The 21520-nt window shown below is 32.7% G+C and overlaps 1 protein-coding gene across 6 annotated transcripts in view; it reads left to right on the forward strand.

Annotated features, from left to right (window-relative positions):
* Positions 1–21520, forward strand: part of mrj (DnaJ heat shock protein family (Hsp40) member B6 mrj) — a 246181-nt gene that overhangs the window by 37284 nt on the left and 187377 nt on the right. For all 6 annotated transcript variants that reach the window (XM_085957787.1, XM_085957792.1, XM_085957789.1 and 3 more), the window contains exon 2: positions 20700–20766. The gene's annotated coding sequence lies outside the window, so the exon portion shown is untranslated. The remainder of the gene's footprint in view (positions 1–20699; positions 20767–21520) is intronic.

The following is a 21520-nucleotide window of genomic DNA, read 5'->3' on the forward strand; positions in this document are numbered from 1 at the left end:
CACGGAAGGGTAATATACGTGGGGTGAGCGGTCCTCAGTCGCAACGACTAGCTATTGCACGTCTATCCGGCTGATGCACGATTCACGTCCGTCCATTATAGGAAATGCAGTCCTCAGTTTGTGATTACTTATTGTAAGTGGGATTGTTATAATTATTAGTTTTGAGTTAGTCTAGTTTAAAATTGAATCCAATAGTAACGAGACTTGGGATTATTGAAACATTTCAAAAAATCCATTTGGTACCAATTTTATAACTATTATTACACCAAACCATACCAAACAATGTATTATTATGTATTTATAATTTATTTTATTGTTTTATTCATATTCCACGGATGTAACCATACATAATCGCATTGCCGAAAGGTACATTTCCGTAAATTGACAATAGTAATAAAAATATAATGTTCCTTATTTATCATTTTTTCCCCATTTTATCTTTTTTTAAATCACGTAAACATGTTTAATTTAAAATTTAGCCCAGACATCGCTACACATGCCGGTATTAGCGTAATTCCAAAAATTATAATAATATGTGTTTTTTTTATTTTATTTATTTAGAAAATAATTGCGGCTTTTTTGCCGTTTAATGTAAGATGGAAAAAAAATCACTGTAACCAATGAGCAATCACCTTCCTTTGTATGTTAGTAAATTGAGCAAACAGTATTTACAATCTTAAGGTCACGTTAAAAACGTCGACTGTGTTACGTAAAAATAAATAAGTATAGTTTGATTTTAAGTGCATTCTACATGTATTTATTATTCGAATAAAAAGCCGCAGTGTTATAATCACTGAATCGGAGAAAAAGAAACGAGGCCAGGTGTAATTATTTACAAATGGTACAGGTGCGATGCAGTTTTAGCCTTCGCACTATACACTGTTTGCTTTTCTAACTAAATACTAAAATTGAGCACCGTTAGTGACTCGCAGTTACGTGTTTCCTTTTTTATAATGTTTACAGTTTTCTCACGTTCTTCAAATAAACCAACTTTTATAAACGACAGGCCATTTGTAGCAGAAGTAAATACAATAATGAGAATGGTGTTTTTTTGATGTCGGTTTGAATTCGTATCAGGTACCTTCCTAATAACTTGATAAAAAATGCATTTAGCTTAACTCGTTACATACCACATTGTAATTATTATTCAATTTATAATTACGGCAGCTGTAAGAGGCAGATAGCTCGTGACTTCTATTGAAATCTCGTCTTGCGGCCTTCGTTATTTTATCGAAATAAATAATGTAGTTGGTAAAACTTCACACTCTTTTATTATTACTTTATATTGAGTTAAGAAGTACTTTTATCCCCTCCCCAGCAACCGGCAGTGGCAAAGACTTATTTAAAATCTACCTTAAGACAAATAAATGTAAGTTAATAACATTTCAAATGTAAAAAATAAGAACAGAGCCTACATCTACATACACATTATATTCTGTATCCAAGTATATCAAATCTTCTACTAACACAATATGTAAATATAGGTTTGCGATAATCCATAGTTTTATTTTTATGGAATTTGATGCATTTTGTCTTGGGCTCTCAGAACTGTCTGCTTCATGTTATGAAACGAGCAATGCTTTCAACGACGACGCCTATCTAGGTATATACCTTTACGCATATTGTGTAATGGCTTTACGCATAGTGATCTCAATTCCCAGTAGCAGTAGCCTACTGGATAAAAGGACCGACTATAAAGTCTTATATTTTTAGTAAAACATAATATAGCATATACAGTAAATTGTGTCAGTAAAATATTGAAGATGAAACAAAATTTTAATTCAAACAACCGTCCTACGATTTTTATTAGTTTACCTACCACAACCCCCCTTCCTTCAACATGCACCTTTCGCCATTGAAACGCGGTACCTATTTTCTGCGGGAACATGCACACGGGAGTGACATTAGGAAGATACGGAATATTGTGAAGTAAAAAACACGGAAGCGGGCTGCGCACCACACGTTAATTCAAACATTTCAATTTACATATTGGTAAATGTTAAAAAAACATATTATGAATGCTAAACACTTTATATGACGACATTTTTTTTACTAATTATTTATAAAATTAAGTTAAGTATAAACTAAAACACATTAGTCATTACTCATTAGATTAGTTTTCTCGGGACTATGGGATGGGTTTTATGGCGAAAAGTGATGGCACGACGATGCATTTGTACACATTGAAACAGGTTAATATATTATGTTGTTAGCCAACTCGATACTAGGCAACCATCGTTATCCTATTAAAGTATCTGCATAATATATAAATTTTCTTTTGAATTTCAAATGTAGAGAGTTGGATAGAAGAAGGCTTAATAAAATTGGGGCGTTCTGGTGTGGTGTATTCAGATTTTTGCTTCGTTTTTAACCAGGCCTTTCGATTTGACGACTTCATAGTCAATAATATCAGAGGTTTTCGGACGATGCGCATAATCGGCGCCCGGCCTTCCGCGATTACTTCCGAGTTACGCCACATGATGTTTGAAATGCTTTATAATAATTCCAGACGATCTTAATTTAATACGCTGATACGATAAATTCGATTGCTTTGGTGGACCATCTTAACGTTTAATACGAATCAGAGCCTAATCTTCATCTCTAACTTGACGTCGGCAGAGAAAGAGAGTCTGATTGAGCTGCCTAGCAATATGAAAGTGCATTGAAAACAAAATTTGTCGATATAAACAATATAAACTGATGTTCTGGATATCAGTAAAGGTTTAATATCATTTATATTGCTCAAATTAAGCGAATACTTCTTCCATTTACGAAACTGGGAAAGCTTATGAACGGGGATTGAGGGTAAATGTGTCTAGTTTGATTCCAATATAATATAAGAGACTGTGTGGTTAAAAGGAGGCTCTCACACCTCAATTCATTAGTATTTTTTTTAGAGAGCATTGAAAAAAGCTTTGTATAATAAGGCCTCCGTGAAACGAAAAAGTAACTTATAAACCACTTTATCAATGAAATCTTACGACTGTCGTAGACCCGGTAGGTACGTCTACGGCCTACGCTTTTAGGCATGCATGGGTCATAGAAAATGGCACATCTTATAAGCTGTATAATTTTTTGTTTGCTCGTGTAAAATGGCTTTCATTGACATTATTTATGGTATTTATTTTGCTCTAAATATTCTTCAAAGCGAACAAAGCAAAGAAATGAGGCTGACTACCCTGCTTTTATATTTTTATATCGCGGACTACATAAATTGTTATTAAATTCTTTTCGTGTAAATGAGTCGTTGACTAATATTCCGATACATTCACGGCTTTTGACCCCTAACACGCGTGTTGTAATATTTTTTTGTAATAATTAACTCGATCGATATTAGGTACTTATTACAAAACGTGTTAAATCGTGTTACTACAACGTAATGTAACTAAGAAAATAGTAAAATCATAAATAACATGGAATGCACGATCGATAATATTATTGTGTGTTGCAAGTGACCTCAATGCTTATCTCGAATTGAGAAATGCTATTATTTATAATAAAATTAATTATTGCTCCTCTTCGTTCGAGATAACCGCGATAAGTCAGATTACAGACAAAGAAATGGAAAACTGTCTTGTGTTTTGACATTAATGTTATACATTTTGACTTATGGCTTCATTAGCATTTCGTGATACGCCTACAGTGAGCACACTTTCGATTATAGTGTCTTTGTGAAAGATGATTGGATGACACATAAATCTAAATAATAAGTATATAAGTAGTTTTCTTTATTTTATTATATTATATATTATAATTTATAATACTGACAGAAGTGAGTCAGTCATAATAATAATATTAATTGTATGACGTTAGCGTTTTGTTCAAAACATTTAATTGTGACTAGGGATGCCATATCGATAGAACAAGTGTCGATACTGGTATCGGTATAGTAGAAAAATATCCATTCCAAAGTATCAGGTTCCGGTTCGGTTTCGTATCGACATGTCTTGTTTCACATTCCGAATTATTGTGACTGACGTTTTAATTGAACTGCCGTTTTGTGGTCGAACTCGGTTTATATTCAAAGATATAAAAAAAATTAAAAAAAAGTGAAACTGAAGCAATATTATCTACTGCGGCTAATAATGATACAATTTGCGGCGTGTTGTTTCGCATTGCACATTCGTACATGTGTGTGATCTGAGATTTAGTTTTTAGGATTTGCAAATGACAATGTTTTTCTTTCTTTCATATTTTGCGAACAACCATTATGTTTCCAACCAGTATATTTTCCGAATAATGTGTTGCTATTTGATTTTTATTAATCAATATTAAGTACTTTAATAATACACAAAATGAATACCAGTTAATACTGGACGATTAGGTTCATAATAATTAATGGTACATGTTGTAGATATCAACGAAATTTCAATATGTACACGATTCTTTCATTGTGTTGTGTTTTTGAAGTATTGTTATAAATACGTAAATTAACGGAATAACACCCTTGTTATTAAATTTAGTACTAAATTCTAGATATGAGGGTAGATAGTAATATTATAGATAAACAAGTTAAATAAACACGATTGCATTAAAGTATGTGTTTAAAGAATTTACTAAGTAATATAATTAATGTATGTGTTTAACGAATTTACTAAGTAATATAATTAATGAGATTGTAACAGTATGTACGCTTTTTCTTACCAAATCTAAGGATTATGTCAATGTGTTAAAGTTAAATCAAACGGACTGGAATAAATAGGTAGATATCTTATGTTTTATTCTCTCTAATTATGTGTCATTAGCTGAAAATGTCATAATGACGAAACCGGTCTTGATTTGTTCCAACACTACACGCGTAAAATTAATATAAAATTATGATAATATTTGCGTTGAAAACAATTAATTTGTTAATTTTAACGTTTAGAAAAAAAAATTGGTCATTGCCAAGGTGCTATGAACAATGCACATAATGGAGACACTGAGTTTTTTTATATCTTGACATATTTCATCCGTATCTCTGCCTCTTGTTTACAAGCAACGGAAGATCCTTCACCGAGCTATGTTTATCGCCTATAAAATGTGTGCCAACATGAAGAAAATGATTTATTTACAAGAGTCACTTGCCAAAAGACATTTTCTAACCCATCCAATCATGCGCCACTCACTGATGAAGCAAAAACTGATAAAAAATATTAGTCAGATTTGTGTTGTCACAATTTGAACTATGAATAACAGCAGTAATTAAAATATCAATTATTTTTGTCATTTTATAATTTTGTGTGTTAAATTTATTGTATTTTCAAATTTTAAGTAAGTAATGTAAAAACTTCTTTAGCTGAAGAAATATTAGACAAAAATCAGCGCTCGGAATGGACAGGAACGCACCGGAGCGCCGTTGTGGTTCGTGGAATTCCAAAATATACCGTTCCGGCTCGTGGATTAATTTAAAATTGCGTTGCGGTTCGTTAGATTGAGATAATTATATATGAATGTATCTTTTAAAGTTTTTCTCAAAATTAAAAATTAACGAAGTTATGTTATGCCGGGCGTGCAAGGGTTAAAAATAAAATTTATGACATCCCTAAATTTCTTTCAATTTTCTTTTTTGTGTCGATACATCCGTGCCTAAATACATTGTCTAAACACTCCAAATAATTGCATACTTACATGAAAAAAGTAACCGTACAAAAAATTGTGCCTTTGCTGACATTGTTTGAAAACCTTTTGTACTTAAATAACTTAAATTCAATAAAAAATAAAGTAGGCACCTACATATTTGTATAATAATTTCTAAAGTATGAAACATCTCGATCTCAGTACAGTCTCGCTTTTACCTTTGACTGATATGCATTGCGAATTTACTTACCTACTAATTTATTACTTATATTTTATTGTGAGTGATAAAACTTATTTATTTTCATCGCCATCTAATCGCCGTGTTAATTTTATACCCACGTATATTATTGCGGGCAAATGAATTGAGTTTTCTGTGGTAAAATTAATATGATAAAATTTGGTAATTTAAATCGTACAATTCCGCTAAAATATACTTATTAGTGATGATCGCTTGTTTTTTAAAACATTTTGTATTATTTAAATTTGTTCTCTTAAAGGGGGACATGCTCGTCGAAGGTCAAAATTGAGTTTTTATTGTATTTTCAAACCATGATCCTGGACACTCCTTAAACGTTGTAGATAATCTATTTATATAATTTTGAAGCCTTATTATCCTTTATAGTTACTTTAAACATTTGATGACTGCATAAAGTATTTTTGTTACATAAAATAGTATTCTTTTAAACCTCTCGCTCTAATATTTTAGAATATAGTCATATTTCGGTACATAACTGTGCAGTGGTGTTAAGATTTTTACATTTATTAATTTTTAAACGCATTTATAAAACCATAAGTATAATTTATTACGAGATAATTTTTGTAAAATATTCACGATAAAAAATTATATTGATAATCTCTGTGATCCCAAATTTGACAAGAATTAGGCATTTTATTATTCAAAAAATCGGCAAGATTAACACATTTGAAGATGATTCTAAAGATACTTATTATAAGCTATGTCTTTGACCATTCAAGTGTGATAAACATCTTATGAATAATACAATAAAACGTCACCGTTTTAGCAAAACCATCTATGTGTCACTTTTATCAAAAATGACTTTTAAATACCACGTCATTCCTTATTTTTTTCTCTATAGGCCAGTAAAATGATCTATGTGTTGGGTAAACTCGCTCCGAAGTTATTTCAAAAAATAAAAAACAGCTATGTGTAAGGTTCAAAAACCACGGTTCACAAAAACAACTATGTGTATATTATAGTAACATATAAGTAAGATGGTATTTTGATATCGAGAGTGTAATGTTTTTTTACAGTTTGGCTACACATTGTTTGTTTCTATGTTATATGCTATGCATTATGGTCTTGCACGACGGTTTGAAAGATGCTTTCTCAAAAAGAGAGACAGGAAATATTCAATAATTTCTGGAAGATGCCTACATGGTCAATAGGGTATAGGCGAGAATTAATTTAAAAGTTGGATAAACAACTACAAACGCCTCGATGACAGTGGCCAATTGAAAGCAACAATGACAAGTAATAAGAATCTGACTGAAGATAAATAATTGGTAGTGCAACCAAAAATCAAAACGGAGAGATTTGTGGAAAAATGTTACATTATGGTTGGATCTAATTCCAAAGTTCCCACCCATTATTGCAGAGAAAATACCTCCAGGGTGTATGTGGAATCGTGTTTCCGATCCAAAATACAAATGCATGATGAATATAAAAAATGGTCTCTGGAAAATGGTCATAAAGCAGCTGAATATACTCCAGTATATTTACCACCAAAAAATCAGTATCCACCAACCACGTAAAGATCAGTGTGCCATCACTGCCATATGCTGTAGTTATAAAATGAAGAATGTTTCAGAAATGGAATACAATAGCCACATTATTAAAAAAAAAAAAGATGCTAGAAGACCAAAAATGAAATGAAGGAGAGTACCAGAAGTATTACTGGACGGTTAGTAATCACAATGGATCTCCAAAGTGTGCTGCTATGTCCAAAACACAGGCACAAATGTATTATAAACAAAAGCTGCAACTACACAATTTCACCATATACATTCTTCATAATGTATCTTCTAATGAATTTGTCTCATCTCATCGAAAGCAGGACAATACAATGAAATAATTCTAATATCGGATGGGTGTGGATATCAAAACCGAAATAAATTATTCGCTACTGCTCTAAGTTATATCTTTAGAGAGAAAAAACATCGAGATTCAACAGCTTTTATAATATATATAATGAATCATTGCCAATATCACAGTCGAAATACATACATCTTCAGGAATTAAAAAGTGTAATAGAGAAAGATCACCACTATTTCTACGATAACCTAACATTTAAACCTGCTAATAGAAAGTAAACGAACTTATAAATATAATATCATCTCACTATTGCATTAATAATTAATAAAATGATATTGCAATTTATCACTAACACACTATGTATATTTCAACTATTATTTATGTAACAGTTTTTCATGAATTTATTATTATTCACATTTTGATGAATAAATTAAACTATGTGTATTTACAAAACGGTCAAAACAACTTATGTGACATCACAAACTGTATTTTTATTATTTTTGTATTAAAAATAAAAGATTTTTGTAAACAAAATAATAATCTTAGACCATTTTCTGATTATAATAAAGCATTCTTCATAATTTTAATGTTTAAATGTAACATTATTTTTTTATTCAGTTTTATCCTTCTCCTGCACAATTTGAGAAAGTGCACATAGATGGTTTTGCTAAAACGGTGACGAAAAACTCAATTTTGACCTACGACGAGCACGTGGGCCGTTAAACATCTCACTAGGCGATACCTTTCTATATATTATGTATATATATTTTGTCGTTGGTATCCAAACTGATTTCTGTTGGCCAGTGGCCACAATCAGAATTTTATCGTTTTGAAAATGATAAATATGAGTGGATATTTATAAATTTAATGAAGGCTTAATTAAGTAGTAGGTACTTCGTGTAAATCTGCTAAAACAATAAGAATTCACTCCGATAAGCATTTAAGATCGACAATACAGTGGAAACAGGGTTTTCTGATTCAATATCATTTCAACAACATTGACTCGTCTTAAAAGATATTTATGACGTGTCGTAAACCCTTATTTTTACAATGAATAATGAATGCCATTATGCCATTTTCCTACAAAAATGTTTTTGGTATGAAACTATTGAATAGCCTACCGTAATTAGTTTATTTTTAAGGGACGTTTCTATTGTGTTATAATTACATACGTTGTAACTTGCTACTTTAAAAATAATAGAAATAATACATACCTACCATGTAGAGAACTTTTAGTTATTTTTTGTTTGTAAATTTGTTTTAAAAAAATAGGAATATCCTAAAAAATTATTACTCTCATAATAATAAATTATTGTTCTGTATTATCATCAATCATCATTCATCACCGTGGCAATAATAATGAGTAAGGACAAACATCATAGATTGAGTCGTTTAGTTTAAAATACACTCACAAATTAGGTAGGTACGTCTTCAGTGCGGACATCTAATAATTTTAGGTGGTAGTCATAGATTAAATAAATACGGTGGTAAGTTCTTTAATCTGAGGTGGTAAGTGTAGGTATATTACAATAATGGTAACCAAAGCATCATCATTGTAACATATAGGTCATGGCCCCCACAAAGGGGGGACTGAGAGGGCTCTAGCCTGGAGGCCCGGGCTCAGGAGGGGCCCGGCGAGGCGAATCGACCAGATAAGTGAGATAAACACACATCACAAATTTGCTTTAATAGTAAAAAAAAGTCAATAAAAAAAATAATATTATTTAAAGTTATGTGGTTATACGATACCATTTTTAATTGTATATCAATACTCGACATCTCCATAATTCCTATGGATGTATTAAAATATACAATAAAACACTAAATATACAGATTATTGTTACCGCGTACATACTGCTTATTGCGACAGGAAGGGGGCCCCACCAAAGATCCTAGCCTGGGGGCCTGCTTCACGATTTGGGGCCCATGATATAGGTACATCCTACATACACTACAATATTAGTCCTTATAATGTTGAATATAGGTGGGTACCTACTGATTAATGACAATTTTATATTATTCAATAGGAATCGTGTTTAGCAACTCGAGTTGCACCTTCCGTCATGTTTTATCTTATATAATTAATGATACTTCTTCTTCTTATTCCACCCTGTCACGTCCCAACATTGGGGCATAGGGCAAGCACAAGTTGGCGCCACTTCCCTCGGTCCATCACCAACTCCTGCGCCTCCCGCCATGTCAGACCTGCAGCACATAGGTCGCTATTGTAGCACCGCTGCAGGGTGAGGGAGGGGCGGCCACGATGACGGAACCCTTGAGGCTGTGCCACAAGGGTACGAAGTGCCGCACTCTTTGGCGGCATCCGAAATATGTGTCCCAACCACGTAAATCGTCTCTTCGTGATAACTTCAATCACCGAAAGCAGTTGTGTCTGCTCACGAACTCGGGTGTTTGTAACGCGGTCGTACCAATGTGCCCCTAAAATTCGGCGGAGACATCGATTCTCAAAGCTCAAAAGCCGATAATTAATGATACACCATTGGTAATTTAAAATGCTATAATTACGTTGTTTGGTGATGATGGCTTGAAACTTTTCTTAGAAGTAGGTATGGCCTAATAGCCCTTATGGTGGAGAAGGTTCAAAAGAAATCTTTGAGGATCCTTTGTTTGAAGCTGTGTGGATACCATCCATGGCTTTATCCGATTGATTTATCTTAAGTATGCTTACATACTGTACTGCAGAACTAATCTGCAATTGCTAATAATGATTGGGCAGGAAATAACTGTGTTCAACCAAATCGCTTCGGATATTGGTATATTCCACCTGCGTGAGAACGAGTTTATGTGAACGGTTTATAAATTCTTAGTTTTATAACTTCTTAAATAATTAAATGGCGTAGTTAGCTCTATCGGTGTACAGATATGTACTGTATAAATTTTGTATTTGCTCGTCTCTGTATAGGTACTTACTATTTTTTCTAATAGTTGCTGCATCTATTTCTTTATTTTTTAAACACTATTTTAATACTATTTCTTTGATTTTTTTTAAATATTCTGTGCTCGTCTTGAATCTATAATCTGTAAAATTTGCTATATTTAAATTAATTTTTAATTTGAATCTTTATGGTAGGTATGTGGATATGTTGTTTTTTTTAAGTCTAATTAATTAACAAACTGAACTATCCCAAATGAGACAGTAATATAAGTTATAAGCAGTGACGAGTGGTGGTAGAAGTATCATGCCTGCTGATATGGGTGGTAGATAAAGTAAGAATAAAGAATAATACAATTTTTGACGGTATACTTTGTTGAGATGAGGTTCTTTTTCCTGTGGCGCTGACAATCCTTGCCCACTTGCTCAATATACATCCACGTAAGAAGTTCAAAGTTTATTGTTGCATTTATACATCCAAAGTACGTACGTATGTAACGAAAAAAATTAAGCATATTTTTTTTCGGAAAATTATAGAGCGTTCCTGTTCGTGAAATTTTCCATTTCGAGCACTGACAAAAATGCGTCACGAACATAAAGTATCAGGGCAGAATGATTAGCGAGGAGAGGTGTTCGATTCAATATCATGAAAAAAACACATTTTAAATTCTATTAACCAATACTTCTCTTTGTTTAAACATGTGCCATATTTTATGGAATTAATTATAGTTGCGTAAAATGGCGTGAATGAAAATAATGTGAGACTGAATTTCGTCACAAAAACAAAATGTGTGAAGAGGTGTTCGATTCGGGGGTATACGAACCTGATAAAATCAATATAGTAGGTACCTACATTAGAAGCAAACGATTTCATTCAATGAATCGTTTATAACACAATATGCGTTGTTATATTTATTATATATGTATTTAGTGGGGGTAGAAGACGATTTTCTAGTTGTAATAAAATACAAGAGAATTTGTCATAATTTTCATAAAATTAATATGTTTTATTGGTGACTAATGATTTTTTTCGCATTGTAATTGAACACATTTTAAAATAATTAACTTTCACGTGGCCAGTATAATGTTTTACTTATATGTTAAGCGAGGATATTACGAACATTTCTTTCCGTTTTATAAGATATCGCATGAACTTTTAATGGCTGGCAATGACTAAGGCAACGAGGAAAATCTGGAGTTCTGTAGTGTTATTTATATTCTCAGAATAATGCGTTTATTCCAGAATACCAGTGTTAAAGTGGTAGTTGACATCATTATTATTTTGCCTCTCTGGTTTGATTTAATGTCGACCTTTTCAAGGATGTTCATTCAGTCAGCCTTGACAAATAATTCTTTTCCTTATTCTGTCTTTGTCTCGAGAGTTATGCCATAATAGAATTACATTTATTTCAATTTTGCTAGAATCCAAGATATTGAAGTAATTTTTCTTTTATACCGTAGGTAGAGATACAGCCTAAACATAAGAAAATGGAACATACATAATAATATTATTTAAAAGCACTTCAGATACCTACTAGAAAAAATATCTGAAAAAAATACGACGCCTGACGGGACTCGAACCCTTGTCCACTAGATTCGAGCTAATTATGACGAAATTAACTAGTATTTTTTTACATCTTGAAACGCTTGGCAAGTTGCGTTCATTAATCGGCTTTTGTGTTTTAAATAAAGGTATCAATTACCTTATTTACTAAGCGAAGTCGGGATCCATCCAAATTTTAGTTATGAAATACTTTCACTTGCTAATAGTTTCATAAACTATTTTTATTATTCAACGAGTACAAACATTTGAGAATTTAGCATTTTTTTTTTTATTGAATATACATAATTTGTTTTTTAATCATATTTATATCATGTGTAGGCCTTATAAAATTAATACAAAACATTTTTTTTATATGACACGTACAAACAGTCTAATTTTAATTTTAATTTTAAATAGAATTTATAGATTAAAAAACCAAATTAAAGAAGGACGTTATCGACGTAATTTAGTAATGATAATAAACAAAACTAATTTTTGTAATTGCTCTGTTATGGAATGAAATAATGTAAACTTGTCAAATATTGGTGCTTTGTGCCAATTAAAATAAAATTGGAATATGTAGTAATTATTCAACATACGTAATTATAGCGCAAGGCCGGTTTCGTCCGCTCAGCAGAACATATTCTGTCATATTCAATGAAACTGAACCCCGTTTTTATTTCCTATAGTTTTTTGATGTAGCTGAAAAATTGGAAGCATAGATTTGCATGCTGTATGGAGTGTATGGTCACGGAATCATTATATTATCCGTAAAAAATGCACAGATAGCTAATAAAAGAGACACCTCGAACGAGAAAAAATCCAGCGTTTTTTACGATGAATGTTTACTTTCAGGCGCTTCAGGCGAATGTTTACTTTATAATGATAGTTAGGCCGGGTTGTGAAATTGCGAATTCCAACCGTAGTGCTAGTTATTGCTACCTACTATGAATCCAATGCGCTAGTGTTTTTGAAATTTTCATTTATTTCGTTCACATTATTACGAATTTATTTATTTATTAAAAAAAATTCACATTGAGTTCATAGCAAATTATTAATTCAAGATGTTCACAACATGAGATTTAGAATAAAAAGTACAGGTAAATCAAATCAGTAGAGAAAAAACAAACAATAAAATTGAGTTTTAAAAACAAAATACATAGCGCATCACTAAAAATGTCTACACCTCTAGGGAGTGCATTGACCAGTTGCACAGCCCTCGCTATTGGTTCCTGGTGAGCCTGACATGAGAGAACAGTTGCATTCGATGCATGTGTGATGGCCAGAATAATTATGATATTAATGCGAAATTTTGTGTCGCGGTCTGACTATAAAGGGCCTAGGATTACTTTAATGAAAGGATAAGCAAAAAAGCCACTGGTGTAATTCGGTCAATTCTCTTGGCCTAAATTTAATAAGATTGACGAGATAGTCACGACAGATAACAGTGGCGTAAATCTGTAAATGCCTACACCCAGCAGTAGATGTGAGGCGGTGGAAGATGGTGGACAGGAAATTACGTAGAACAATACTAAAGCGTGTTAACAAAATCGTGCTATCAGTTATCTAATCGTTAGATAGATCATTTATAATTATGTATGGTATGATTGCATATTAAGAATTATATTAAAGCAGATCTAAAATTATGTTGCCGTAATCGCATCATTATGTAAAACTTATTCTGAGTGGCGTATTTCCAGTGAAAGTGATTTTAGTTCCGATGTCCTTCAGACCGCACAACACGGTTTGTTTATTTATTATCCGTACGGTTATAAATTAGTGTGTGACATGATTCATTTTGATACATCATCTTATAAGTACGTGTGATTTGCATAAACAATATAGATACCTACATACTGTCTGTCGGCAAGTGTCGAGAACCTTGAAGCAACACCCGTTCCCAAAAATGGATTCTAACTTCTTGTGAGGTTAATTAGTATCGGCAAACTTTAGAATTTGATTAGTCAACAATCATTGTTCTCCACGCTTGGCTGTGTAATGTTTTTAGTTTTTTTTATCGTCATTTTTTTACCCTTCATTAGACAATGTAATAACACTAATAACACTAATAACGTAATAACAATATTGTATTCATCCAAGCCATTCTTTTGTTTTTTACTACCTTGATTTTGTACGTTTAAGCAGTTTAAGGTTTAAACCGAGTACATTTCCGCGTTTTAATTGTAGTGAATACTTTGTGAAATATAATTTTTTACTCGTATATTTCTACGAAATTTCGGCATCATTTTAACCTCAATTGGTTTCACTTGAAGATGAAACACGTAAATGATAAAATAACTAACTTAGAATAGGTACGCGTTTTTATCTATTATCATGTTGAAACTTCCTCTTTAACAACCAAGTTTTATAATCCTATTCGTTATAGTATTATTAATTATTATACTTATAATGGGATGTTGTTTGCTTTTTAATTTCATAAATATAATTAAGTAGTTAGTAATATAAACATGTACGATATTATTTAATTTTGAAACTATGGAAACCCACAAACCACACCCTGAATTTTTTATAATGGGAAAAAGTCTTCATTGATTATTGCAATCTGCTTGCATCTTAGGCATAAAGCCCACCAAAAAAGCGTTCGGTGCGCTCACTACTGAGTAGGCCCCCTCCCACCCGCGCATTACCCTTCACCTATGTAATAAGGGGCCCAAGAAGCACAAAATAATTAATATTATCAGCGTCTCTCATAACAAAGCAATAAAAATATTATATTATTTCTCGGGGCTTGTAATTACGCAATAACTAAACAATGAGTTCTCTGTTATTAAATAATGGCTTCTCGCCGACGACGACGGCTTCTATCGACGACGCTTCCAGAGCGTGATTTTGCTCGCCGTGTTCAATGAATGGACTACGTTGTATTTTCGTTAATTCGTCCGGCTGAAAAGCCACCAACGGTGACTCATGGGGCAGGCGGGCACAAAGCGTCGTCAAATCCAGTGTGCGCTGGCGTATTTGATTACGTTGTATTTTCGATGATTTACACGCCACTTGTGAAATTTTGCGCGAGAGCCCCACTCGCTCCGTTAAGTGGGTTTTACGCTTTACAGTTACTTAATCTCGTTTAAATGTATTATTTATTTACCGGATTTACATCAAATGGCATCATTAACCGGTTAAGCGCCCAAAGCGTCTTTAGACGCCCTAATTACACCAATTCTTATGTTAATTACTATCAATTAACTAATTGCGGCATAGAAAGGATTAAGACAACATTTTAATTTTTTAGTAGCTTCCTTATATAACTAGGCAATATTGTTATATTGACACTGTTGCGATGACCAATGAACCAATCCCCCCATTAACAATGAGTATGTATGTACAAACAAAGGTTAAACATTTGTTGACCGTTAAAATATAAATATAAACTTTCAGTTAATGTATTTGGCTATATTGATTCAATGGAGTGTCTTTCGGATTAAAATGTCGTATTTTGTGATGTAGGTAAGTATGTTTGTGTTTGCCGATGGGCTGGAATATAAACTTATCCAAGGCGAAATTGACGGTAAGTACAGTAATAGTAGATACTACCCTCAACCCAGTCTGCTGTTGTAGAGATGGTCAGTGATTATGTTTATCTAGGGTCGATCATATCTGAAAAAAGGTGAATGCGAAACTGATATCAAAAGGAAAAGCAAAAATATTAATAAAACCACTAAAATGCGTCAAGTAAGATCTCCTGTCTTCCTAATTTGTATAATATATATCTCTGAGACTTGGATGTAAGAGAATGGCAGGTTCTAGTCGGTTTTGAAGTGTGGTGCTGGTGGCGGACAATCTCGTGGATGGCCAAGCGTACCAACGACTCCGTAATCAAAGAACTTTAGATTGAGATAGACTCTCCTCGGTTTGCCTTCGCCGAACTCTTCAGTTTTTTGGTCAAAAAACAAACCTGAAAAACTCACGATATTTAGTCGGTTCGAAGGTTGGAGGTGGCGTGGAAGTGTTTCTTCCAGATGGAGCGAAACAGTTGAGAAGGCTGTCAAATGGCCTCAGTCATGACATGAACTTTTTGTTTATTATAAATCCCATTTGCAAATAGATAACAGCTCATAATGTTATATTGTGACAATGCAATCCCTGTCTACCCGAAGAGTGATTGTTCTTTTAAAGCATTTCTTTTTACTTCTTCGTGGGTTCATTTACAATCCGCATATACTGGCAAATATTAATTTTCATGTTCCCACCAATATCACTCGCAGCTCCACGGTCTTCAAGATACCTCGTCGCAGGACAGATGTTATGTTTCATGATGCTGTGTATCGTGCAATTAGCTTATTTGATGGCACCATAAAGGTTGATTTGTTTTTTATTAATTATATAATGTTTGTAGACGTTTTAAATAGGATAAATTTATAATTGTATATATTATCATATTTCTTTAATATTTACACATGCTGTCTTTTCCACTTTCTTGTCATATTAGTTGTTATTTGTAATTAAGATATTTTTATATATTTGTATGTATTATGTATTATGGCGCATTGGCCAAAAGCTGCAATGCCGTAATACTCTTTTTTATAAATAAATAAATAAATAAATAATATAGCAATAATTATTAATTATTCTTCGATGCCATTTCACATTCGGGGCTTTATAGTCTCCAGCTTTAGTTATTTTTAAGTATTTATCAAGAAGGAGTTCTTTGCTCCTTTACATTGTTGATGGGTGTTAATAGCAGATAATTACAAATAAATATAATTTCGTTTATCAATCGCCCATGATTAATCATTAGTCGATTACTCATTATCATGTCAATTTGCCTTTGTAAACGGGCGGTCAAGTGGAACGAAACAAGTGAATCCGATATCCGCTTTCATGTTTGCAATGCAATACGGTTGACTCAGAATAGGTAGCAGTAATTTATCTATAGATGACACTGCTGTCTGTAGCAATAATATATTATACGAAGTAAAGCGCGCGTTACGCACATTGCCGGAATAGCTCAACGCAATGATGATTCTGCAATAGCAAAGGTGTGTTTGATTTAGCCGATTACCGTTCTATGTTGCAATACACAGACTAGATAGAATAGACTAATATGATGCTTCTCAAACTTTATAATCATTATTTTCCTACATACTTATTCGTGGTGTAAAATTAACGATAACTCGTTCACTCTTTATTGCTAATGTTGATCTTCATCTATGACCATGATACATAATATATGGTAGAAATAGTTAGCAACGGTCGTTTGTTCTCGCAAAGTACGCAATTAACTTATTGACGACAATATGCCAGATAGGGTAAGTATTAGAAAATAAGCTTGTTGGTTAAAAAAACGCTTGGTTTTCTTATAATTAAATAGGCTTAAAATTAACACTAATCAGTTACGAAAGTTGGTCTTCGCTTTGGTCACATTTCGTAAACTATTGTAAAAGAACATACTTACATAATTTTTAAAACACTTCTGAGAAAAGATATTATAACCAATAGAAAAAATCTTTTCAAAATTATGTGTGTTCAATTATTAGAATGTTACATTCTTAATCTTTCGAATTATTCGTTAAATAAAAAAAATAGTTAATTAATAAATATCATAAAAGACATGTTGATTCTCAAGGAAATTTGTGTACTATTTATTCTAGCTATTTTATGAAAAAAATTAAGTTTGTAGAAAAATGATAGATTTAACGCCATACGTCAGATGTGTATTTTGCATGCTAGATGTCTATTATAAAATGCCAACTGGCAAGAAAAACGCAAAGTCGTTAACGATGAACATGCCTATTGAGAGGACAATAATTGTGTTAAACTATAATATATGATCAATATGTACCTGCGTTAGGGTGAATTTAGGACAGATGGGCGTTATTTTATAAAAAAAATACACTGGGATTTCTTAGGTCACTCAGTGTTAGGCTTACTATAATTATGATACTCTAAACCGGGACAGGAATGAGATATATGGCAAAGAAACAAATTTAACCACCAAAAATTGTTTTATTATTAAAATTATGTATAAAAGAGGAATTCAGGTCTGCTGCAGCAGAAATTTAAATTATTTTATTATTATTTATTGTACCATTCGTACTTCTCGCTGGAATGAAGTTTTTTCGCATCCCTCTCCGCCGTCTCATCATATATACGCTAATACGGTTAATCATGACAATTTATTATTAACAATCATTCAGACGCAGAACAGCCGAGACAAAATGCCAAACCGGCCGGGACTAATGTGTGAAACCGGGACGTATGGTAAGCCTACTCAGTGTACACCCTTGTATGACGAAAAACACAATCGTTTTCTAGAAGACTGAGTCTAAATATTATAAAAGTGAATCCGAAGATCAAGGCTAGTGAGTAAATTAGTTACAAGTAATTTCAAATTCAGAATCATTTGTATAAAGCTTCACACTATTATCGTCTGCTGTCCTGGCTAGCCCAATACACGTGTTTCGTTAATATTGTGAACTATGTACATAATATGTCATTTATATCAGAAAATTTCCAAAATTAAATTAGTGTCAATAGAGAGTAACCTCCCAGTTTGTGAACCGCAGTAAATGAACGGATAGCGTAACTCTCCGGCGAGGGTTATGCGACCGCAAAGTTAACTAATAACGGCGATCACTCTAACCTTTTATTATTACGACTGAGTACAGATTACAGAGCTTTGGATGCGGGACACAGTTATCCACTGAACTCAATACATCACGGCGTGACATACTCAACACTATATACATCATTATGCCTAGTCCAAACATGGGTATAATATCTGTGGATGAACAAAATGTACATTTTATAATACTTTTATAAAAACTGTTAAAATTTTATGCGAACATTTAAAATGTCTTTGTTTCTTCGTGTGAACATGTTCTTGGTCTGTAATATGCATTAATAAACCTTGCGTCAGGGTTGCTAACTTAGTGTTTTTCTTGCCAGATTTAGCACATTTGAATATGCACCTAGCTTTCAAAATACGCATCTGGTAGAGTATCCTCCAGATAACCTTGCCATTGTACACAGTGACAAGGATTTGTGTGTATACGCAACCGTATAATTGTATTAGTAAAAGCCAGGCACTTGTTTGGTTAACTCGCGTACGCCGTATAATTGTATTAGTAAATTCCAAGTACTTGATCGGTTTACTCACGTTTTAATTCAAAAAAATCTATTCCAAATGGCAAGGTTAGGTGGCGGCAACTCTACATGGCGTTAATAAAACTAGCGTATTTCGACACTGCGTACAGCTTTAAAATTCTAATTTAACAATAAAATAAATGTAACATACGATATTTAAGACGGTACTTCAGTGAAACGGCAAATAATTTTCAACTATAGGTGCGACGAAATTTCTGACTGGCTGGCAATCGGAGAGCGAAAGTCGAGCTGTGAACACGTCAATTTATTTTGTGATGGCGACGGGGGAATTAATTATTAAATCGTGTAAAGATGACTAAAAAACGTTACCCATTTACTTGAAAAAGAAAACATGTCAATGAATATATTATTATTATTATTAGTAATAGAACAATAAACATAACATTAAATGGACGCATATTGACTTTTTATGACCAATTATGTTTTGTTCTGCACGCGCCATTTGCACAATCTTAGCGGCGCGTAGTCACGATCGTTTTAGACCGTGCCCCAGCTGAAGTATAGCCTTAAGTGATGGCCATATTTCATACATGCGTTAATTTTTAGTGATATGGATTATTTTTTTGTTAGTTACGAAACAACAAATTATTCTTCAATATATTTATTTGGTCTCGTGAAAACAATGTCCATAATATCACTTACTTTGAAAATCTGGCATTTTTTTTGCCAACTACCTTATTTTCTTACCCTATCTGTCATATTTTTGTCATTGACAATTAATTATTGACAACACTGCCACGTGTATAAACATTCGATGAGACTCCAGCCCCAGCGGAACTCGGAAAAACCAACAAAATTGCTTTTCCGATCGAGCAAACTAACGCGATTCATTCCGTATAGAAAAAAATCGTTTTTTTTCGTTCTTTTAATTTAATAATGACTACAGCTTTTGTACATAAGTACCTACTTATTTATAACCATGACTGTTCATCGGTCTTTAATGTGAATGAGGTTCAATATACCCAATTCCAATGCAGAATTATTATTATGTCACTCAACGCACTGCAATACAATAAGACAGTAATGAGAGGATGTAACATTTTGACAATGGGACGCATGACTATCGAGATGGTTCGCGTGGACATACTAAGGCCATACAATAGGCGAAATAACCCGAGTTCAAACCACATAATAATTTCGCATGTAAAAATGATACAGCGATAGTGACCCCTAATGAAATATGGCGTTTATAGCAAAACCTACCTAAACCTCTCATAATTATTGACATTACTGTCTATTGTTAGAAGTGAATTTAATATTTAAGACGGTCAATAACACCAACATAATATTTGTTATCCGATAGAATTTGCTTTATATGTATATGTGCAGTCTGGCTACCCATTGACGGTTATAAATAGTCAGTATTATCAGTTATTTTAATTAAATTTTATTGTTTTTAATCTTTTAGTAAACTATTATTTTTGAGCCGTTCTACACAAAACCGTCTTATAAATTTGTACTGAGTATCTACTAACATTGGTATATTACATGTGATTTTAATGTTCTCTTTCCATTTTTTTCAGGTTATTTTCGAGTGATTGTGTGGTGTGAAGTCAAATGTGTGGAAGGAACCTCTCATTAGTTCAATAGGTGAGTTACAATATTATCTAAATATATGTATATATTATTATATACTTATTTAAAATAGTTACCTACTAATAATGTCGCCTGGCACTATTATGATAACATGGGCATGCTAGTTTAGGGCCACAATGGCTTAATTGTACGTATCTATTATAGTCGTGAACATTTATTCTAACAACATATGGCAGAATAGCAGTGAGACCGAATGATACATTCTTCGTCAATCATTTCACCGAGCGGTAAATTGTACGCATTTTAAAAACATTGTATAGGTATATATATAAAACATTTCAAAGAATATTGTAAAAACACCAGTTAACTTCGTTGCAATTAGATAGGACACGTATAGCTTAGTGACCAGTATACATAGGCGCGAATCCCGATTCAAATTCTGCTGGGTGTGGTATTTTTTTCAAAATGATTTTTATAGTGGTTATATAATTCTCAGAAGTGTTTTCAAATTATGTATTTAAGTAGTTATATAATATAATGTGTATATTATGTACCTATATTATTGTTTCATTGTATTGTCGTTTAAATCCGTTCAAGTATATGCCACGATGAGAAACTACTGACAGGCTGGCTACAACTACATGATTTTGTATTTAATTTTAATCATTTCTGCGTGATTGCTCGGTAAACTTTACACATTCGCGTTGAATTAATCAGTTGATCGCTCGGTAAACTGTATACAAATGCGTTGGAATAATCAAGCGCTGTTTTCAACCGCGGAATGTTTGCATCTAAATATCAAAATTAT

The sequence above is a fragment of the Rhyacophila brunnea genome, unplaced genomic scaffold (assembly GCF_057557595.1).
Source record: "Rhyacophila brunnea isolate RB1 unplaced genomic scaffold, BYU_Rbru_1.0 scaffold_7, whole genome shotgun sequence".
NCBI classification, from domain to species: domain Eukaryota; kingdom Metazoa; phylum Arthropoda; class Insecta; order Trichoptera; family Rhyacophilidae; genus Rhyacophila; species Rhyacophila brunnea.